This window comes from Octopus sinensis, linkage group LG7 (genome assembly GCF_006345805.1).
Source record: "Octopus sinensis linkage group LG7, ASM634580v1, whole genome shotgun sequence".
NCBI lineage: Eukaryota > Metazoa > Mollusca > Cephalopoda > Octopoda > Octopodidae > Octopus > Octopus sinensis.
The window spans coordinates 29,789,261-29,811,561 of NC_043003.1; the positions used below are offsets into that span (position 1 = coordinate 29,789,261).

The 22,301-nt window shown below is 36.5% G+C and overlaps 1 protein-coding gene and 1 long non-coding RNA gene across 4 annotated transcripts in view; both read right to left on the minus strand.

Annotated features, from left to right (window-relative positions):
• The window catches only part of LOC115214304 (SLAIN motif-containing protein 2), a 114,207-nt gene that overhangs the window by 80,116 nt on the left and 11,790 nt on the right, over positions 1–22,301 (minus strand). The window lies entirely within an intron of this gene.
• Positions 1,285–4,095, minus strand: LOC118764208. Its single transcript, XR_004999998.1, has 3 exons — positions 4,080–4,095; positions 3,760–3,765; positions 1,285–1,445 (listed from the first exon to the last, which is right to left on the minus strand). It is a non-coding gene; the product is annotated as an uncharacterized LOC118764208 (long non-coding RNA).

The following is a 22,301-nucleotide window of genomic DNA, read 5'->3' on the forward strand; positions in this document are numbered from 1 at the left end:
TCAAGTTGTATAACTATATGTCATAATAAACCAGATATCAGTTGTTTGCCAGTCTATGTTTTGATATTTTGCACTGCATAAAAGTGGTTGTAAAATGGTTGGCATTAGGAAGGGCAACCAGCCGTAGAAAATCTGCCTCAACAAATTCCATTGGACCAGTACAAGCATAGAAATTTGGACATTAAAACAAAGATGATGAGAGAAAACTTATATATACATATACTGCTCCACTTAGTCCATTCTGTTCTTATATACATGTATATATATAGTTGAAATTTACAGAAAAACAAAAGACGAAGACAGGGGTATAAACAACAAGCAGGTGTACTAGTTTGAAGCTCAGGAAGGTGAGAAAGTCTTTTATGCTTCGAGCTTACACTCTTCAACAGAAAGGAACACAAAGAAATAAACAGAGAGAGAAAAAAAAACTTGTGGATTTAGTGGTCAATCATGGCGACTGATATATGTATGTCTATATATATATATGTATATATGTATGTCTATATATATATATATATATATGTATATATGTCTATATATATATATATGTATATATGTATGTCTATATATATGTGTGTGTGTGTGTGTGTGTGTGTGTGTCTATATATATATATTAGACCCAGGAAGACACAGGACGAGGTGGTGAAGCATGGTCTTCGAATGTTGAGCCTCATAATGACCCGTGATGGAGGCCTTTGGCAACATGCTGTGCTTGAGAAAACTCACTAAGTCAAGTGAAAACATAGTCATGGCTAAAGCTAGTGTCATATAAATGACACCCATACCAGTGGTACATAAAAAATAACCATTGCACTTTCATAGTGGTTAGCATTAGAAAGGCATCCAGCTATAGAAACCAAGCCAGATCAGACTGGAACCTGGTGCAGCTCTCCAGCTTACGAGTATCAGTCAAATTATCTAACCCATGGAAAGCGAACATTAAATGATGATGACGATATATATTATATATGCTTTCAATTTGATGAAGCTGCATACCTGGATTAAGTGTCAGTCAAAGATGGAGATTTGGCACCTAAAATATTTTCAATCACTCATTCCGCTCTTCTAGTGGACAATATTTATAAAGGCAACATAAAATTAAATTGCTGGATTACTGATTATATTAACAGTTAAAAAACTGCCACAGCTAGATGGCTGTGCTTTTTTAGGCAAGAGGTAGTACTCTATATGTTATGTAAGTACTTGTTTGATATATACACACATGATTATATAGAAGGGCATGCTGAAAAGTTCCTGGCTTTGGGTAAAAGAAAATGCAGGAAGAACAGTTAATTATGATTTTATTCCACATATTCCCCTTTCAGATTCACACTTATTGCAGCAGTCCTTCAGTTTTCCTAAGTCCTGTAAAGGAACTCAGAAGGTAGGGCCTCCAACCAGGCCTTTTGCAATACCCTTAAAGCAAGGAACTTTTCAACACCCACCTCATACATGTACAAGCACACACACACGGGAGGAGTCTGTATATTTACTTATTCAAAGTTCACATAGTATATTGTAGCTCTAATAATTAGTGTCGGGCCATCATTCTTGTATTGCTGTATAAATGAGTTTATGTCTTAAGTATATAGTTAATCACATTTTAATAAGTATTTTTCAATTACTGTCATTGACAATTTGGCAAAATACATCTTAATGAATCCTGATGAAATGTTCAACAATGGTAAAATTCCTCATCAGATTCTCAAACTAAGCTCCTGAGAAAGGTCCTTGTGGGCCTAATTTCATAAAACACACTATCTATCTATCTATCTATATATATATATATATAAACGTGGCCGTAACCAGTACCGCATCGACTGGCCTCCGTGCTGTGGGCACAACAAACACCATCCGATCGTGCCGTTCGCCAGCCTCATCTGGCCTGTGCCGGTGGCACATAAAGACACCATCCGAAGACCCGGCGACGTAGTCAGTCCACCTGTGCATACCTTCCCTCTTATGACACTTGTGAAGACCTGTTGAGGCAAGTGTGTGACACTTGTGAAGACCTTTGAGGCAAGTGAAAATCAAACCAAATCAAAATAGATGAATATCAATGGAATTTGTATCTTTGTGGTTCCAGTACCGGTGGCACACAAGAAAACCATCCGAAGTGGCCGTAGCTGGTACCGCATCGACTGGCCTCCGTGCTGTGGGCACAACAAACACCATCTGATCGTGGCCGTTCGCCAGCCTCACCTGGCACCTGTGTCGGTGGCACATAAAAACACCATCCAAAGACCCGGCGACGTAGTCAGTCCACCTGTGCATACCTTCCCTCTTATGACACTTGTGAAGACCTGTTGAGGCAGAGGCAAGTGTGTGACACTTTGTGAAGACCTGTTGAGGCAGAGGCAAGTGTGTGACACTTGTGGAGACCTGTTGAGGCAAGTGTGTGACACGCGTGACACGCGTGAAGACCTGTTGAGGCAAGTGAAAATCAAACCAAATCAAAATAGATGAACATCAATGGAATTTGTATCTTTGTGGTTCCAGTACCGGTGGCACACAAGAAAACCATCCGATCGTGGCCGTTTGCCAGCCACATCTGGCACCTGTGTCGGTGGCACATAAAGACACCATCCGAAGACCCGGCGACGTAGACAGTCCACCTGTGCATACCTTCCTTCTTGTGACACTTGTGAAGACCTGTTGAGGCAAGTGACACTTGTGAAGACCTGTTGAGGCAAGTGAAAATCAAATAATCAAAACAAATCAAAATAGATGAACATAAATGGAATTTGTATCTTGTGGTACCAGTGCCGGTGGCACACAAGAAAATCATCCGAACGTGGCCGTAGCCAGTACCGCATAGACTGGCCTCCGTTGCTTTGGGGACGTAACAAACCCCATCCGATCGTGGCCGTCCGCCAGCCTCATCTGGCACCTGTGTCGGTGGCACATAAAAACACCATCCGAGCGTGGCCGTCTGCCAGCCTCGTCTGGCACCTGCCAGCCTCATCTGGCACCTGTGTCGGTGGCACATAAAAACACCATCCGAGCGTGGCCGTCTGCCAGCCTCGTCTGGCACCTGTGTCGGTGGCACATAAAAACACCATCCGAGCGTGGCCGTTCGCCAGCCTCGTCTGGCACCTGTGTCGGTGGCACATAAAAATCACCCACACACTCTCGGAGTGGTTGGCGTTAGGAAGGGCATCCAGCTGTAGAAACACTGCCAGATCTGACTGGCCTGGTGCAGCCTTCGGGCTCCCCAGACCCCAGTTGAAACCGTCCAACCCATGCTAGCATGGAAAACGGACGCTAAATGATGATGATGATGATGATGATATATATATATATATACAAGAAAAAAGCAACAAAAATGGATCAATATTTCGGTACAATTGTTTCGTACGAAGACCACCTTTATTAAGGCTGCAAATATTGCAGCAAATACACGTGACCCGTACTCATCAGCCGAAAAAACATCTGAGTTTTCAAAACATGTTTTTATAGATAGTTCTATAAAAATAGAACTATCCCTGATGTTTCAGGAGTGTAGCCTCACCCCCTTAGATGTTTTGAGAACTCAGATGTTTTTTCGGCTGATGAGTACGGGTCACGTGTATTTGCTGCAATATTCGCAGCCTTAATAAAGGTGGTCTTCGTACGAAACAATTGTACCGAAATATTGATCCATTTTTGTTGCTTTTTTCTTGTTTATAATCACCCCGCATTATCTTATGGTTAATACCATATAGATTTCTGGTGCATCTAAGTTAAGTACCGCATTCATGTGAATTCAACAGAACTCACTTGAATCTTAATTGCTTTTACTATATATATATATATATATATATATATATATATATGTGTGTGTGTGTGTGTGCGCACACACACACACATTCATGTGTGTATATATATAACACTCCCTTCTTAAACAGTAACATAAACTGATTCCAGTACGAGAATAACGATGACATGCACACAAAAAAAAGTGTAAAGGATTTAAGCAGTATTCTATTGCTTCCTTTACAAATTCTAGACTTTTTGATATCTGTATATAAATAGAAAGATACCACCAATACTTCTAATTTTCTGGGCGTGCATATATATATATATATATATATATACACACACACACACAAACACCAGACAAGAGAATAAAGCAAGAAATTATTTAATAACATTTTTACATGTTTCTATGACAATTACGTGATAATTACATAATTCTACATAATCCACAGTACAAGCCATGTATGTTAATACGCACTTTATAAACATATTGTGCGTACAGGTGTGCATACTAGCAGGGTTAGATAGTTCTATAAATATTGATTAAAGATTTTCTCAAATGAAAATGCTTTTAACTTGTTATCCATTATTATTTTCAAAGTTAGGAGAAACAATAGCTCTCAAGTTAAGTTAGCTATGAGTTCAAACCATACTTCAACCACTGAATTGTGACCTTGAGTAAAGCTCTTTACTATGTTGCCTCAGTATGCCTAACTGTTAAGAGGTTCCAACTGAATGGTTAGTAATGAAAATGGCATCCAGCTGTAAAGGTAAAAAATAAAAAATAAAACAACTTCACCAATAAAAACCATCCTGTCCCACTTTGAATAAATGGTTGTAACACAACAAAATAAGAATAGTTGAGTGGCTAATGAACAGTTTGTATATATTTAGCACAGCCTTAGCCTCTCCTCATTAGCCCTTTAAAAAAGATAAATAAATACAAAAACCAACAACAAAAGCAAACACCAATCCTAGTCAGATTTGGACACATGCACACACCTTTTGCACCTACTAACATTAAAAATATCTCTCAGAGAATAAACTGAATGAAAGAAGAAATGCTGATGAAAGCCAGAGGCTATATGACGCAAAACTAGCTAACAGAAAACTCAGATCAATGGCAGCACTACAGGTAAAACCAGATGTTTGTTGGCACTGGGGATGGTTCAGCAGTAAATAACCAAGTAACTTTTTTTATATACATACATACACACACAGACACAGACACACTCTATAAGCATTGTAGTGTAGGAAGTTTTCCCAGCAGACTAAGTCTTACATTTCCTTCCCTATTACTAATCACAAATGGTCAAACAACTAATTATTAATAGCACTAGTATAAGATATAAATATAAACACACACAGACATATGTATATATATATACATCCTCAGTAAATAATAAATCCTAAAGAGAAGAACACTAAGTTATAGAGCAATAGAGCTTTATAAATGCAAAATCTTAACTGGCCATTAGGGTCTGATGAGATATATGTAAAGCCAAGCACTTTATGAACATGAAACCCTGGGTAACCCTACAAACCAACCATAACTATCTTTCTCTAAAAACACATATATATATATATATATATATATATATATATTTATTTATACACACATACCACTGTTTTATGTCTACTGTCTTCTCATTTCCCTCATGCCAACATGAACTTGTTGAGACCAGGGTCTCACATATGAACTTTTAGAGCTTCATACCCATCCCCTCACCAATTACTTTACAGCTAAGATTTGATGGAGTTTACTGTTACTGGCAGTAAGGCTAAAGAGTTCCGTCTACTCTATATGACACATCTTTGAATAATGTCATTTCACACTATGTAACAGTTTTGAAAACGTTCTTTTTTTTTTTTGCTTAGTTACATTTAACACTACCATTACACAAAAATATTACCTCAATAATGTAAATAGTAAGAGAAGTGAGAGTTCCAAAAGCATAACTGCCAAAGTAAGACCAGAATTTCTCTTTCAAAGTGAGGGCAGATTATATAATTCTTGTGTATGGAGTATCATGGTAGGATATGGAACTTAATGTGCAATAATTGTGATAGCTAGAAATAAATTAGGGTGAACAAGCTATGGAGGATGTGTAATGCTAGTGTGTGTGAATAAGAATTCAAAGGAGCCGAGAGGAAAACTGGATATAAATAGAGCCAGATATAGTGAGGACAGAATCTACGGAAAAGGGAAACTAAAGAGGACATGAAAACAAAATGGTAAAGACTTATTTCAAAAGCTGGACTTCACAAAGGAGTTGAAGGTCCTGCAGCAAGTGGTGAAATATGATAAAGAAAACCTATCCAGCACATGTAGCAAAGAAAAATGGAAAAATAGGATTGCTCCCACACATTACGCATAGTTACATGTTACCCCTTGGCAAAGCATAGCATCAATTCAGCCATCCTGTCAGGAATACAGCAAAGTCATGAGACTGTAGCATGACGGATTATGAATAAATAGAAAAATATAAGAATAGTGAACTTGCCATGAAGAGTGGAAAATCCAAGATTTTGGAGAGAGCCCTTCAGTGAAAAGTTGAAAGATGAGAAATAAATGAGAAGCAGCAGAGTTTTACATCCTCGAAGTTAAAAAAAACAAAACATTATGTGTTATTTATTTCTCTCCTTTCAACTTTTCACTGAAGAAGCACACTGTCCAAAATATTGGATTTTCCACTCCTTGTGGCAAATCTATTGTACTCTTTTCATTGATTTTACTACATAAGTCTAGTCAATACAGACTAACACCAGCCTCTTTGAAGTTTTTGATTATATATGTATACCAGCAGGCTCTTGCTTTAGGGAAGTTCAGTGAAAGCAATGCTATTGCTGTGGACATCAGCAAAGACCTCAAATGTCTCTGGTATGCAAATCTCCTTTCAAAACTTCTATCCATCTCTGATTTCTTGGATCAGTAGCATCCTCTCAGATTGCACTACTGCAACACATGCTGACAAAGCTCTTTCTGTCCCATTTTCAATCAACTCTGGTACTCCCTAGGGCTCACACCCCACTCTCTTTTTTTCTACATCAAAGACCTATTTGTCACCACATGAAAAAACACCCACTCTTAAGCAGATGACACAATCCTTCATTCCTCTCTCTAACTTTCCCCAACTATGCATCATCCATATACAGCTTAGATGCCACACACCAAACCTACATTGACTCTATAAAAGGACCTTGCAAGCATCCTTCATTGGAACCATGCCAACCATGTCTCTTTTTTAACAGCATTAAAGAAAAAACTTCAAGTGCCACTCATATCAACACTGTATCCCTTGCCAAACACGTGTCTCATTCAGTTAAAGCCCTCCAGTCACTCTAAATGCAGGACCATACTTACTACCATCAAGGAACACTTCTGGAAAAAGTACATCCTTAACATAGCAAGCACTACATCCCAAAAACTGGCTTTTCTCTTCAGGGCCAGAAAATATCTTAGTCTCTAACAGCTGCTGACACTCCACAAAACTCAAGTGAGCTCCACGAGAGAATACCACATCTGGGATGGGATACTGCTACCATTTAGCATTTTGCCACAAATAAAGATACTTCAGCCACTGGCCCACAGGCAAACCGTGACCTATCACTGTCTTTTCTATCAGTATTATGATGGCTGCTGTTCCTCTGGCTAGTCATACCGCCAACTCAATTGTCCTTCTAATCTCTCATCACTCTTGGTGTGCCTAAATTCCTTGCCCTCAATCTAACCATTATTCCCAGTCCTTTCAGCCCCTGGAATCTCCTCCCTGTTCATATCTTTCTTGGAGGTGTTTAACTGTAATAGTTTAAATGAAACATTAATGGCATCAAGCCTATTGCTCTTGGAGAGCCTGTGAAGATCATTGGCACTGCTCCTTCCTTCAATTTCAGCAAATGAAAGAGAAACTATATCGTCATTTAACATCTTTTCCATGTTTGCATGGGTCAGATGGCATTTGTTACCGTAGATTTTTAATGGTTGGATGCCCTTCCTGTTGCTAATCCTCACCTGCTTCCAAGCAATGTAATATTTCCCATTGCCAGCCATGTTTTGTTGGAAGATTGGAAACAAACAGCCCTTGTATGATGGTGATGCTCGTTTACAGCCATTATCCGATGTCAAGATAAGGGTACACACAAACACACATGTACATATATAGACAAGCTTCTTACAGCTTCTGTCTACCAAAGCCACTAAGGATTTTGTCAGCCTAGGACTATAGCAGAATAGAAGACACTTGGCCAAAGTGCTGCACAGTGGGACTGACTCAAAGACCACATTGTTGAGAAGCAAGCTTCTTAACACAGCCACATGTTGTTGTTGTGTGTTTGTGTGTGTGTAAAAATGTGGATTTATTATAATCAGTTTTGTGATTAATTGATGGAAGGAATAAAGTAAACGTTACTCAAAATAACATCTGGTGCCATCTAAACTTAGAAGAGAGATCAATAGATCAATATAATGTAAAGCACAACATAGCCATGTAGGTCAAATTTCTGAAAAAGTTTAATACTCCAGCAATGTTTTCAAGCCTGTCTGTTGTGATAAAAAGCAATAATAACTTTGTTGTTGCTGTTGCTTTTTTCTTCCAGGGAATAGATAAGGGGGTTTAATAAGTAGAAATTACAAAAATGGTGGGGTTTTTCACAGAGGCAATTATGAAAACAAAAAGACAAGAATGGAAAAAAAACAGTATACAAAAGAATGAAATGTGACCTCCTTATAGGGGGACAAACGCTAAAATCAATCAAGGAACTCAATTCAAAATTATCCTCATACCCAAAAAAACATTCCCTCTTCCAGCTGTGTTCTCCTGCTTAGTGATGCATGCTTAGAGTAGGCCCAATTATGCTGGCTATTCACAGCACTCTCACACAACTAACTCTCCTTACCTTCCACTCTAAATGAAACCTCTTGACTGAGCAGAAAAATGCTGTCTTCAATCCTTTCAATGTTACCCACCATGCAAATTCTTTTGTTATAACTGCCAAACAATGGGAAATTGCCTGCTCTTCCTGGCTAAAAGAAGTCAGTAGGATGATCCTCACAATGAAGTCAAATGACATCCAGATCTGTCCTATGCGCAACAGGGCTGTTAACCAAAGCCCAGACATTGAATGACTGCATACAGAATAGTTTCATTATTCACTGTTCATTTTGAACAGGCTTGGCTAGCCACTAGTATTAGCATGTCTGAAAAGTAAATCTTGAACCAGCAAAACTTAAAAATAGCACTGCAAGGTTAAGGATTTGGGGAAATTGACCCAGAGTTGAAAGTTCTCCAAAATAAACTGTTCATATAATTTTGTCAACAACCAAAATCTTCTCAAGAATGAAGTCAGTCTTGCTTCTACAGAATGTAATGTATGATATTTTAAAAGCTGCATTGCCTCAATAGTAGAGAAAGATAAGCATCTGACAACATTCCAGATCCCAGGCACCCAATGTTGGTCTTTACTTGACCAAAGACTTGACAAGCTGTAAGAATCATACCTCATACAGCAACCAAAGCTTACTTTCTAAAGATCCCAGTCAAATGTCAAAATGTTACAACTCCAGGGCATGTCTGCACATTTATCAGCTACAGTTTGTTTGAGATCTTTGTGCAGAGGGTGCTCAATCAAAGATGACTTTTGGCTAAATAATAACCATGCTTAATCCCAACTGCAGTTACCTCTCAGTAAAAGTAAATGACTCCTTGGGGAACAGGAACCAGTGCATAACGATAAATAATGGACAACAAAGTGTGAAGCAAAATTTATATTGCAGTAAACACGGAGAATGTGGAAACTAAGCAAACAAGCATCATCATTTTAATATCCACTTTTCCATACTTACATGGATCAGATGAAATATATGGAAGATTTTTTTATATGGTTGGATGTCCTTCCTGTTGCCAACCTTCACTTGTTTCTGAGCAAGGTAATATTTCCCCATGACGAGAAAGTATTTTGCAGAAACAAAATAAATGACACTGCTTGAATGACAGTGATACTCATTTACAATTAATCACATGATGGCAAGACAAGGAGACACAGACACACAAGCTTCATTCAGTTACCATCAGCCAAATATACTCACACAGCTTTGGTTAGTCCAAGGTTATAAACAAAGACTCTTGCCCAAGGTGCCATGCAAGAGCGAACCTGAAACCATGAAGTTAGGAAGCAAACTTTTCAACACAGCCATGTTGAAAATAATAAACAGCCAAAAGGAAGACAGAACTAGGAGAAGGCTAAATATTTATCCTAAGTACTCAGCAACCCATCATGAAGTAGATACTCAACTAATAAATCATCATACACTAAAGTTTATCCTATTTTACTAAGTACATGTAGTGGCAGAAGCAACACATAATTCTGCTTACACAGTCACAATTAGAACTACATTAATAACTAATACAACTACCTTTGTTGATTCAGAGTTACTTAAACATGTAAATTGTAAGCTTTAGAATCTCTGAGACAATTTTTTAATGAGATCAATCTGTCAGTTTGTCAGGCATTCTGTTTGTCTAATTATTTTTCTATGATTTTCTTTGCTCTTTCTACTGCAGAAATTAGATGAAAATTTTGCAAAACAGGTATGGGTTTTATGGATATGCAAATCTGGATATTTGCATTAATTGTTGAAGTAAATTTTAAAATGTTTTAAATGTTGGGAACTCTTCAACTAAAGATGTGCTAGACCAGAAGTTGAGAAGTGGCTGATCTTAACCTGTGGTAGGTTTATGTTGCTATTGTGCAAGTCAATAAACACTTGAAATGATCTTGAGCATTAAGGGAGCTGAATGAACCTGCAAAAGTACAGTGATTTAAGGCTAAAACCTACTACTTTCAAGTAAAATATTGAAGCAATAAATACTATTCACTAAACACATATTTCACATTATATATTCTAACTACGTCAATATCATATGATTGTATTTTTATTGTTCAAATATTATTAAAAAGCAATAATGACACAAAGAGATGATGGAATTTTTTAAATCAAGAAATTTTCTTAATAATTATATTTTAAAATTTTATCTGAAACATTTACATGACAGAAGGTCAATAAGTTTTCAACGAGGAAGAATAAGGGAGAATAATCCTCAGTCCAGAAGCCCAACTTCATAGCCTGCAACACTGTCGCCTATGCTGAAAGAACCCCATAGTACAGGTGGTGGTGTTGAACTCAAGAACAGCAGTCCCTCTGACAGATATCCATAGTTTCCATCTATCAAATTTCACTCACAACATACTGGACCACCCAACGCTATAGTAGAACATACTTGCCCACTTTCTGATTGAACCCACAACTAACTTCTCAACCACACAGCAATTCCTGCACCCAATAAGTGAAGAGCAAGTGGAATTTATCTTCAGCTATTGTCATTATATTTTTTATCTATTATTTGCTTCAGTCATTAGACCACAGCCATGCTGGGGCACCACCTCGAAGAATTTTAGTCAAATGAATCAACCCCAGTATTCATTTTTTTTTTTTAAACTCTGATATTTATTCTATTGGCCAAATTGCTAAGTTATGGGAATGTAAACACACACACCAACACCAATTTTCAAGCGTGAGTCGGGGACAAACACAGACACAAACACACACATATAGATTGTTTGAAGTGGTGTACAGATTTTATATATTAAGACAAAGGATGTAGACAGAATTTTGGGTAATAATTTATTTAGTGCTTTCATCTCATTTTGAAGAATCATCATATATATATATATATATACACACACACACACACAATGGGTTTCTTTCTACCAAATCCACTCACAAGGCTTTGGTTGGCCCAAATCTATAGAAGACACTTGTCCAAGGTGCCATGCAATGGAACTGAACCTAGAACCATATAGTTGGGAAGCAAACTTCTTACCACACAGCCATGCCTGCACCTATGGTACAGAGAGCAGTATTTCTTGTTTAAGGAGAACAATACAAGGTCTTGACTAAAGATGGACCAGTATCCTGTGAAAGTATGAACCCTTATCATCTCAATGGTATTATAACACAGAAATCTAAAACTAATATTATATATTTGTGAAGAATCTATCTTCATGTAGTATATTTTCTTTTTGTCCAGTTTGTTATTAATTTTGTAATACTAATTTCAAATCTAGCCATGGTCAACTTTATCTTTCATCCTTTCATGTTAGAGCACCAAACAGGATACTTTATATTATTTGTTCCAGCTCTCTGTATTCTGGTACCAATACCTGCAACAACACTAGTGTGAAGCAGTGTCAGCTTTGCCTTTCTTTCAAAACAAAAACATGTGACATAGAGAAGAGAGACTAACGAGCTTAGGTAACTGCTAGTGTTCCACAAAATCCTTGTCTAGGCTTGCACCTTGATACAGGTGCAGATATAGGGTCAAACCAGAGCAACAAAGGCCTTAGACATAATCAGTGTGTAGTATCTAAATACATCAATCATGCTAGAGTCACATATCAGCTCTAAGGAGGAGGGGAGGGGTATTCAAAATGTTGAGATATAAACAGAGATGACCAGGTCATCATGTCAGGTATAAGTAGGAAAAAAAATAATATAATGATTAGAAATGGCAATTAGCAAGATGCTACAAAATCATTAGTCTAAACACTAATCGTTGATCAATACTGAATCAAGGTAATAGACTGGCAAGAGTTGTTACTATGTTGGACAAAATGGTTTGTAGAGTTTAGTGTCAGCCCTTTGTTTTCAGTTGGAAGCCAGCTCATGCTGTTGCTGTACGGTTAAGAAGATTAAGGTTCAGTCTGATTGCATGGTATTGATAGCAGGAAACTGGAAGAAACTCATTGTGCGTATGTGTGTGTGTATATATATATATATATATATATATATATATATGACATTGTATAAAGATTTTAATCTAGGTGCCTAATTTGAATTGTGTGTATGTGTGTGCATACCTTGTCTTAACATCATACAGGAGCAATGTTGTTCATTACTAGTCTTCCATGAAAAACATGCCTGGCCATGGGGAAATATGACTTTGCTTGAAAACAGGTGAGAGTTGATAACAGGAAGGGCGTCTGATCATAGAAAATCTGCCTCAATGAATTCCAACTGGCTCATGTAAGTATTGGAAAGTAAAAGAAAAGTTAAAACAACGATGATGATGAAATCTCAGTTTTTTTGCAAACAGACTATGGCCAGCACTTTAAAGGTGGATGAGGGTGTACACCACCAAAAGCCACAATATTCCTCTAAAGATCAACAACCCAAGTTATTATAAGCAAAACAGAATCCAAGAACTCTGTATTAACTGATATGACAGTAAGTAAATATTATCATCATCATTATCATCATTAGTTTACATCTGTATCTACATTGGCATGGGTTAGACAGTTCAATGGAGTCTAACAAGTCAAGGGTTGCATCATGTTCCAATGTCTCCATTTTACAATAGTTACTAACAGCATAATTATAGTTATTAATGACACAATTGTGTTCAAGTGAATGCGAAACCAATATTCTGAACATGTAATTTTATTGACATTTGTTTATAAACTACTTATAAAATGAAAGTAAATAAAAAGATCCTAGTAACTTCTTGTAGACAGCAACAATAGATAACATCTTCAACTCACCTGATAAGGTCTGTATTAATATAAAGAAACTATATTAATATAAAGAAACTAAATGTGTAATACCAACAGCTAACAGAAGAACATTACATATAATGGTTCTAATCTAAGTAGCAACTGTTTTTTGTGGGGAGAGGGTATTACCAAGAACTACATTGGACAATGTGTTCTTTTATGATCAAAAGCATTCCCGCCATGACCATTTGGGATGGGGTGCATTATTTAACACTAGAAGGATTATAAATTATAGGTTGTTTGCACCAACTGTAAAAAGACTAAACTACATACTGCCTATAAGGATCACACATGTCAATTGGTGCATTGGCAACTTTTGAAACTTGCACCTACTTTTCTATATTGATACATGTGACAATGTTTTAGATATTCAGTAATTGCATAGCCTTTACAGCTTTCAAAACAAAATTGCAGTTTAATCTGCACAATTCATTAGAATAGAAGAGAATTACCAGAAGCAGTAAAACAGGTGAAACCACTCCATGAAACTGTGGTTTTGAAATCTACAGAGAAGCCTACTGTCACACTTAAATTGTACCAGTGCAAAAAATCAAAGTCTGTTGTTCTTTTGAGTACCATACATCAACAAGTATAAGTTTCTTCTAGAAATAACCCCAAGAAGAAGCCCGACACCATACTTTTTTATAACAAAAATGATGTAGATGTATTTGATCAAATAGTAAGGCTTTATTCAATCAAAGCAAGCAGTGGATGACGGCCAATGCACATGTTTTTTTTTTTAATAATATTTTGGATGTTGCTCTTATAAACAGCTGGGTAATATACACAAGTGTTTGCAACCCAGTCATTAGTTGACGAGAATATATTCAAAGAGTTACTGGAAAACTTTGTGGTGATTCACTTCACAGTCATTCATGTACTATCAGATATCCTATTGAGGAAACATCTACCACTAGAAATAAAGTCAGATGTACATGTGTGAAAACAAAACGCAGAAACAGAACCACAGAAATATATGGAGTCTGTAAAAAACCTCTGTATGACAAATGTGTGCTAAAATGTTGTGATGAACATTTACATTTTCTATAAATTTCTTTTTATTTTGTAAGGAAAAACTTCTTTCAAAATATCAAACTATTGTGACTACAATCACATGAAGTCATAAAATTCAATAGATTTATACATTTAATAAAAGTTTTCTGCCTCTCTTTTTCTTTTTCCTTTCAAATTGGAAAATATCTGCGCATCAATTGACGCATTATCCTCATCATCATCATTCAACATCCGCTTTCCATGCTAGCATGGGTTGGATGATTTAACTGAGGACTGGCGAACCAGATGGCTGCACTAGGCTCCAATCTGATCTGGCAGAGTTTCTACAGCTGCATTCTAGTCCTTAAAGGTAGGTGAAAAGTCTGATCTTCCTAGTGTTAATGTATTCTTTCTTAATAAGATGGTATGGTGTAATTGATGGAGATTTAGCTGTTGTTCTCAGCAAGCCAAACAACTACATACAGGCTCATCTATTGGTTTACAAAGCTGGAATTTTTTTTAACAGCTTTCCCAGGGTCAGTAATTAGACAAGTAAAATTGTCTCAAACAAGACTTGAAATCACGGCACAAAGTTCTGGTGGCCATTGACTTTCTTTATCATAACATTTATGAACCAATATTATTACAATGGTTTCTGAAATAGTTTATCCTGGTTTTGATAGCATGAAGTCATTCAATAACATTTTCTAGAATGTCAGTCTATTGTAGGTTTGATTTAGGGGGCAATTTGAATTGAAAACCATTAGTTAACAAAACACTCTGCTTTTATATGGTATCCCTGTTGGTTGTAGTCATGTACCACACCTACTTACGATATTTATTTAATTTTGGATGAATTGTGGGCTGAAAACTGAGAGCTAACAAAACACCCTGCTTTCATACAGTGTCCCAGCTGTTTGCAGTGACATACTGTTCAAATGTCAATAAACTAGGTCATAAACACAGCACCATTATGGAATAAGACACAGGACCTTTGACCTCAGTCTATGGACAAACCAACTGGTAACTTTACCATCTACAACCTGTCAGTCATATGACCTGCCTGAGAAACAAAACACACTAATAAACACAAATTGTTCTTAACATCTGTCTTTGAAAATGAAAGAAATTAGATATCATAGTCCTAAATTATCAACTATGTCTGGGAAAAAGAGTGGATGGTTATGGTTGAAATGACTTTCAATAATAGGTTTGTTTTATTAAAAGTGACCTTGGAATAAACAACATCCCCTGTTAATTGCCTCCTCCCCTACGACTTTCTTTAATTGCATTGTTGTTCAACTCCAGGTCAGTCTTGATGAAGCAGACCTGTGATCAAACGCATTTCACTCATAACCATCCTGTCTTTTCCCTTTGTACAGAGAACACAGGACCACATATCCAGTATGTCTCTTTCTGATTTGAGAGAGGTTTTGCTGCTACTTCTAGCATATCAAGTAACTATGCAGAGGTTTGTTCTGGGATTGTTGTTGGACATAAGGAGTATGCTGGAAAATGAAGAGGACACTGCACATAAGAGGTGACAAACATCTCAACCAATCAAAATAGTTGTAAGTAGGCCAGCATTAAACTACAAAGCTAATGTTTGATACTTTCAGACTTGTGTACTTAGGTTTCTATCTTTGTTAGTGGTAGTGTAAAATAAACTACTATTATGACTAACAATTGGAATAGAACTGGTAGGGATCTATAGTATGAGATTGAAAGGACAAAACTGAAGGGGTTAGAACTAACTATTGATCTAAACAACCCATGAACTATTTAAACTGTGTTGTGACCTTAATCAAGCAGACCTATGCACAAAGGAAGTCCAGTCATGACCAGCTCACTTATTTGTTAAGAATAGTGTATTCAGACAACATCATAATCGATATCCTATTTAAGAGAATAGGTTGTGGTTTGAGAGACAATGGTTGCTATTTCCAGCATGTCAGAGTTTGATATTTGAATTTTGTGGCTTGGGTCAATGGAAACTAAATTTTAAACTAATGTCTGTATGACCTTTCTTTTAATTATTAGGTTAGAATACATTCACCAACAGCTGCTATTTTAGTTATTACTAGCTGTTACACTTGTGGCAAAAGAGTTGTTATTATTATTACTACTGTAGATGCACTTATTACAATAACAGTCTTGGCAGTAGTGCTGCAGCAGTTGTATCTCAATCTGCAGGTTTCTAGCTGATGCATTTTTACACAATCTTCTGTAACCTGTTTTTATGTCAACAGCTGGTATATATCACCTCACTTCCCTATATATGTCTCTTTGCACAAACACACACACTCTCTCTTTCTCTCCCTCATGCTTTCCTCCTTCCACTCCCTCTTATTCTCACCCACTCATCCTTTCCTCTCTCCCTTCCACTTACATACACTTTCCTTTCTATTGTAGAATGGTGATTCCATGTGAGAAGTCTATTTATTCCAGTTGTCTCATGACAATAGACGGACCAAGAGGAGGAACCTGTACTGTACTGAAGAGGAATACATTGCTAGACTGTATAATGGTAACCAGAAAGATTAACACCAGCTAAACATTTATTGATATATATGCAGGAGGAGGAACAGTCCAATTGGTATGGTCATGCAGTGATATTATAATACCTTTAGGATTAGATTTTGCTTATAGAAATATTTTCCACCACAATCATCATCATCAACACCAATAGATATAGAAACTATCTAACACACCTCATGTAGGCCATTTTGTTTCAGGTTCATCATGACCAACATTTTTCATAATAGCACAAATTAAACTGGCTAATAACATTCAGCACCTCTTACTGTATCTCACTGCTTCATTATTTCATCTTTGGGGCCCAGTGTTCTGAGATATGACCTAACTACTCTATTCATGAAAGTGTCGTACATCATCTCACTCAATATGCCATTGTATATCCATCCTTACAGATGTCCTGTTTTCTATCCAACCTCGCCAGCATCCCAATGTGTATCAAATCCTCACTGACAGACTGTTGCATATTCATCTTCACTAATATCCCGTTGTATATCTGACCATCACTGACATCCTGTTGTATATCTGACCCTCACTAATGTACAGTTGTATGACGAATCATCACTGACACAGAGTTGTACATCCAACCCTCACTAACATACAGTTGTATATCCAACCCCCATTCAGTTTAAGAATATACATAAAAGAAAAAGAATGAAACTCAAACTAGTGCGAGTCAGTCGGAACTGTACCTACTTTATTAATTCATTCCAGTACACTATCAGCATTATAATGGCTTTTTCAAAAACTTCCAGTCACATTTCTAAGCACATTTATATTTCTTTCCTATTAAGTTCATGCCTGCTCCACCCCCCACTTCCCCAGTCTCTCTCTCTCTCTCTCTCACACACACACACAGCTTCATTGTGTAAGTGTTGTGCAACAATAGGAACTAGTCCTGTTTCTTTCTTAGTTTTAAAAATTTAACATCAATAACAATGCTGCCACCATCTATCGTACTCAATGATGATCATCAGCACCACCTTCATTGTCAATATTAATATTACAGTCAACAAGACTGAGTCCCATGGCAACATACATCAGCATTGTCACTAATATCTTCATTAGCACAACAATGATTACTCTCACCATCACCACTATTGCTGTTAATAGAAAGGACACCACCACCAGCAACAGCAGTGTTACTACAAAATGGTCTATGTATAAATAACTTTATAAATTTCAGCTAGAGGAGGTGCATGAGATATTTTTAAATTCAATGCATATTTAATTAGCTTTTTAATATTATTAATAAAAAATGGAAATCAACAATGTTGTTCTTATGGCTTTTATAGTTATTGGTATTAGCATTCTTATATGAAACAAAAGAACTAAACAACAAAAATAACACAAATTGGTTTCAGTCACTGCTAAAACATTTAGTATTTAGGTCAGACATTGCTATATTTTTAGTCTGTTGAGCATTACATAATTACCAACCACACTGGCTGTAAACATTGAACTATTTTGACTACTTGCACCTCACCATCATGGGGTCAGATCTTGCTACATCTGTTAAGTTTCTTTCTGTGAAACTCCATTTCATGAGTGAGTGATTTGGTCAATATTAGAAATGACAGCTAATGAAAGCAATTGGCTGACAACAATTGCACGCATCATCTATAAATCTGAAAATTCCCTTTTGTGTTTGATAGAAAATGTACCATGCAAGGTGATTACAGTCTCAGAATTGACTTCTTTCCAGTTACAGATTTGACCTCATCATCTCTTTCTTGGTTTGTTTCTGATATAGATACATGTCTTAAACTGGAAAGGTACTTCATTATTTAAGCAACAAGTGCTTCATGTTTATATAAAGTATCCATACCAAAACAGCCACTTTTCCTACTCAACCAAATGCGCTTACAGGAAAAGCAAATGCAAAACAAAATAAGAATATTAGTCATGATAGAATTAATCCTCATTAAGCCAGTTCACCAAATTAATAATAAGTTTCTAATATAGGTACAAAGCTTGAAATTTGGAGAAGAGGCTAGTCAATTGCATCTAACCTGATACTTAACTTTATTGATCCTAGAAGGAGGAAGGCAAAGTTGACTTCAGTTGGATTTGAACTCAGAATGTAAGTCAGAACAAATACCACATGGCATTTTGTCCAATACTCTAATGATACTGCCAATCCACGTCCAATAATAATGATTATTTCTAATTTAGGCACAAGGTCAGCAACTTGGGAGGGGGGTTCTAAGTTGATACTGATGACCCAGCACTTGATTGGTACTGGATTTTATTGCCCCTGAAAGTATGAAAGGGACAATTAACCTTGTTGGGATTTGAAACAAAATGATAAAGAGTGGAAAGAGGTACCACAAGACATTCTCTTCAACATTCTGATTCTACCATTAATAATAATAATAATAATTCTTTCTACTAAGAGCATAAGGCCTGAAATTTGGAGGAAAGAGATAAGCCAATTACATCGACCCCAGTGCTTGACTGGTACTTAATTTATCAACCCCAAAAGGATGAAAAGCAAAGTTAACCTTGGTGGAATTTGAACTCAGAGTATAAAGAAAGATGAAGTGCTGCTTTTTCCCAGCGTGCTAATGATTCTACCAACAAAAGTCATGGAACAACTGGAGATGGTGTTACAAAACCCATCCGATCTATAGAAGTAATGACTACGGGTGAGGGCGGTATGATATTTATACTGCTATGTAGATTATCTCCAATATCACTTACTTGGCTAGAGATCTTTTACTTTAAAACAAGATTTTCCTCTGAGAATCACTTCTTCCTTGAATCTAAGAACATTTGATGAAAGAAAAAAGTTGTTTCCATCATCTCCTCTATGAGACCTGCTGCTACAACTAACAGCAAGCATGACATTAAATAGATTAATGAATTAACTATTGAAACAATCTAACATCTGGAAAATATTTTTAAAAAAATTTTCAACATATATATATATATATAACGTATTAACCATCAAGCATAAATGCATAAGTTTAACAGCTGGTATAGGTCTGTCAGATCAGACCTAGAATTATCACACAGCTACTGAGTAGTTAACTACTGGAGGGTATATTATACAGAAATATAATATTACATAAACTCCCAAGAGACCAAAGGAGTATCAGACAACTGTAGAAGCTTCATTCACAACAAAATCAGTTGAAAATAAAGTGTTGTACTTTATCTTTTCTCTTACATGTCATTTAATTGCCCAACACTTAAAAGATTTTTTTTTACGCAGTGTATTTGGACTTGCACTCATCTAGCAAGTGACTGTGTTGAAACTGAAGCACATTTAACAACTCCATGTGTCAACACTTTTGTTACCATACTGTCATTGAAAAACACTGCTTTTTGCCTTTTTCACCATTAACTTTGAAAATAATAAATAGGTGCAGGCATGGTTGCGTGGTTAAGAAGTTGATTTCCCAACAAAATAGTTTCAGGCACAGTCCCACAGCAAACCTTTACAATGTTTACAGTTGTCATTGTTTAGCACCAAGCCCACCCAGATTGAGCTGGCAAATGATCAACAGTGTTACAGCTGTGACAATTTAATCTAATATTCAGACATAATATATCTAGGATTATATTACAGAATGATTTAATGTTTCCTTCCAGGTTTAATTCTTTTGTTACTATATTTCCATTGAGATATACTATCTTTGTTTCAATTTTCATAATTAAGGAGAATATAATAAAATAACTTTGTCATAATAGGCGCAGGAGTGGCTGTGTGGTAAGTAGCTTGTTTACCAACCACATGGTTCCGGGTTCAGTCCTACTGCGTGGCACCTTGGGCAAGTGTCTTCTACTATAGCCTCGGGCCGACCAAAGCCTTGTGAGTGGATTTGGTAGACAGAAACTGAAAGAAGCCTGTCGTATATATGTATATGCGTGTGTGTGTTTGTGTGTCTGTGTTTGTCCCCCTAGCATTGCTTGACAACTGATGCTGGTGTGTTTATGTCCCCGTTACTTAGCGGTTCGGCAAAAGAGACCGATAGAATAAGTACTGAGCTTACAAAAAGAATAAGTCCCGGGGTCGAGTTGCTCGATTAAAGGCAGTGCTCCAGCATGGCCACAGTCAAATGACTGAAACAAGTAAAAGAGTAAGAGTAATTAAGCTGATGTTTGGAGCAAATGACCATGTAATCTTGATGGAAGATTTTAATTTTGATCACTTTAAAACAGGAAGTTGGTGTCATAGAACCAAGGATGGTATTAAAAAGGTTAAGATGGTAGTATAACTAGGGGAGATTTGGCTGCTATTTCTAGCAATTCAAACAAGCCCCTCATCTAACTTCTGAGGTTTTTTCTTTTGAAAATGTGTTTTATGGTTGGCAACCTTCCTTTGTGCCTTATCACATGAGAACAAAATGGGATTGATAGTTTTTTTGGTTTATTCATTCTGTTTTTGTGTTTGGCTAAATTGTTTGGTTGACCTCATCCCTAGTAGTCCAGCAACTATGAACACACAACAGCTGTACTTTTAGTTTAACTGACCATTAATTCTTAATACTGAACTAATATGTAATCACTCACAAACATTTTGATGGCAGTCAAAGTATTTTGTTACAGATAATTTTTTTTTTTAAGTTCCCTGACCTCAGGCCTAAGTAGTGAATAGATTTATTGACCATTCACACTATACTTTGACCATTGCTTCAAACAGACATTTAAAAGTCTTCCTTAGTTCTCTGCTTGAGATCAACAACTTATCTATCAAGCTCATTCTTATAGTCTAACTGGATATTAAGATTTTGTGCTTACCTTTTTTTAAACTTGCATTTGCTGGCAGTACACAGCATAATAGCTTCCATTATATTATAAATAACTATATTCTGTTACAGCAAGAACCTTTTTAGGCATTTAATAACATACAAAGCTATTAACTCTTTTGATACCAAAATGCCTGACTGCTCCTGGTTCTGATGCATCTTCCTATTTTAAATTGTTTTAGATTTTAAAAAAAATCTTCCATCAAAATTTCATGTTAATGTTCCAAACATGAACTTCAAAATTAAAGATTTTCAAATTTAATTGTAACAAAGACTGTATTTTAACAGCAATGCTTTTAGTTTCTCAATTCATGTGAATCTTCATATAGATTTTATGTGAGATGTAGTGTTTTACAAAGTGAAATTGTTGAGAAGTTCACTTTTTAGGCAACATCATTCCTCAGTGGGTTTGTAGCCTGGCTGAAGCTTTCAAATTTAACATCATACAAGAACCATCTCTAACCACTTAACTTTTTTGGTATCAACCCACCTCAGCCTGCCCTCCCTGGTTCTATGATACAAATATACTGTTTTGAAGGGATTTAAATTAAAACCTTCCATCAGAGTTTATATGTCATTTTATGTTCCAAACACCAGCTTGATAAAGAAAGCTATTTTATTTCCATGCTTGCATGGGTTGAATAAAGTTTATTCAGGCAGCTTTTCTATAGC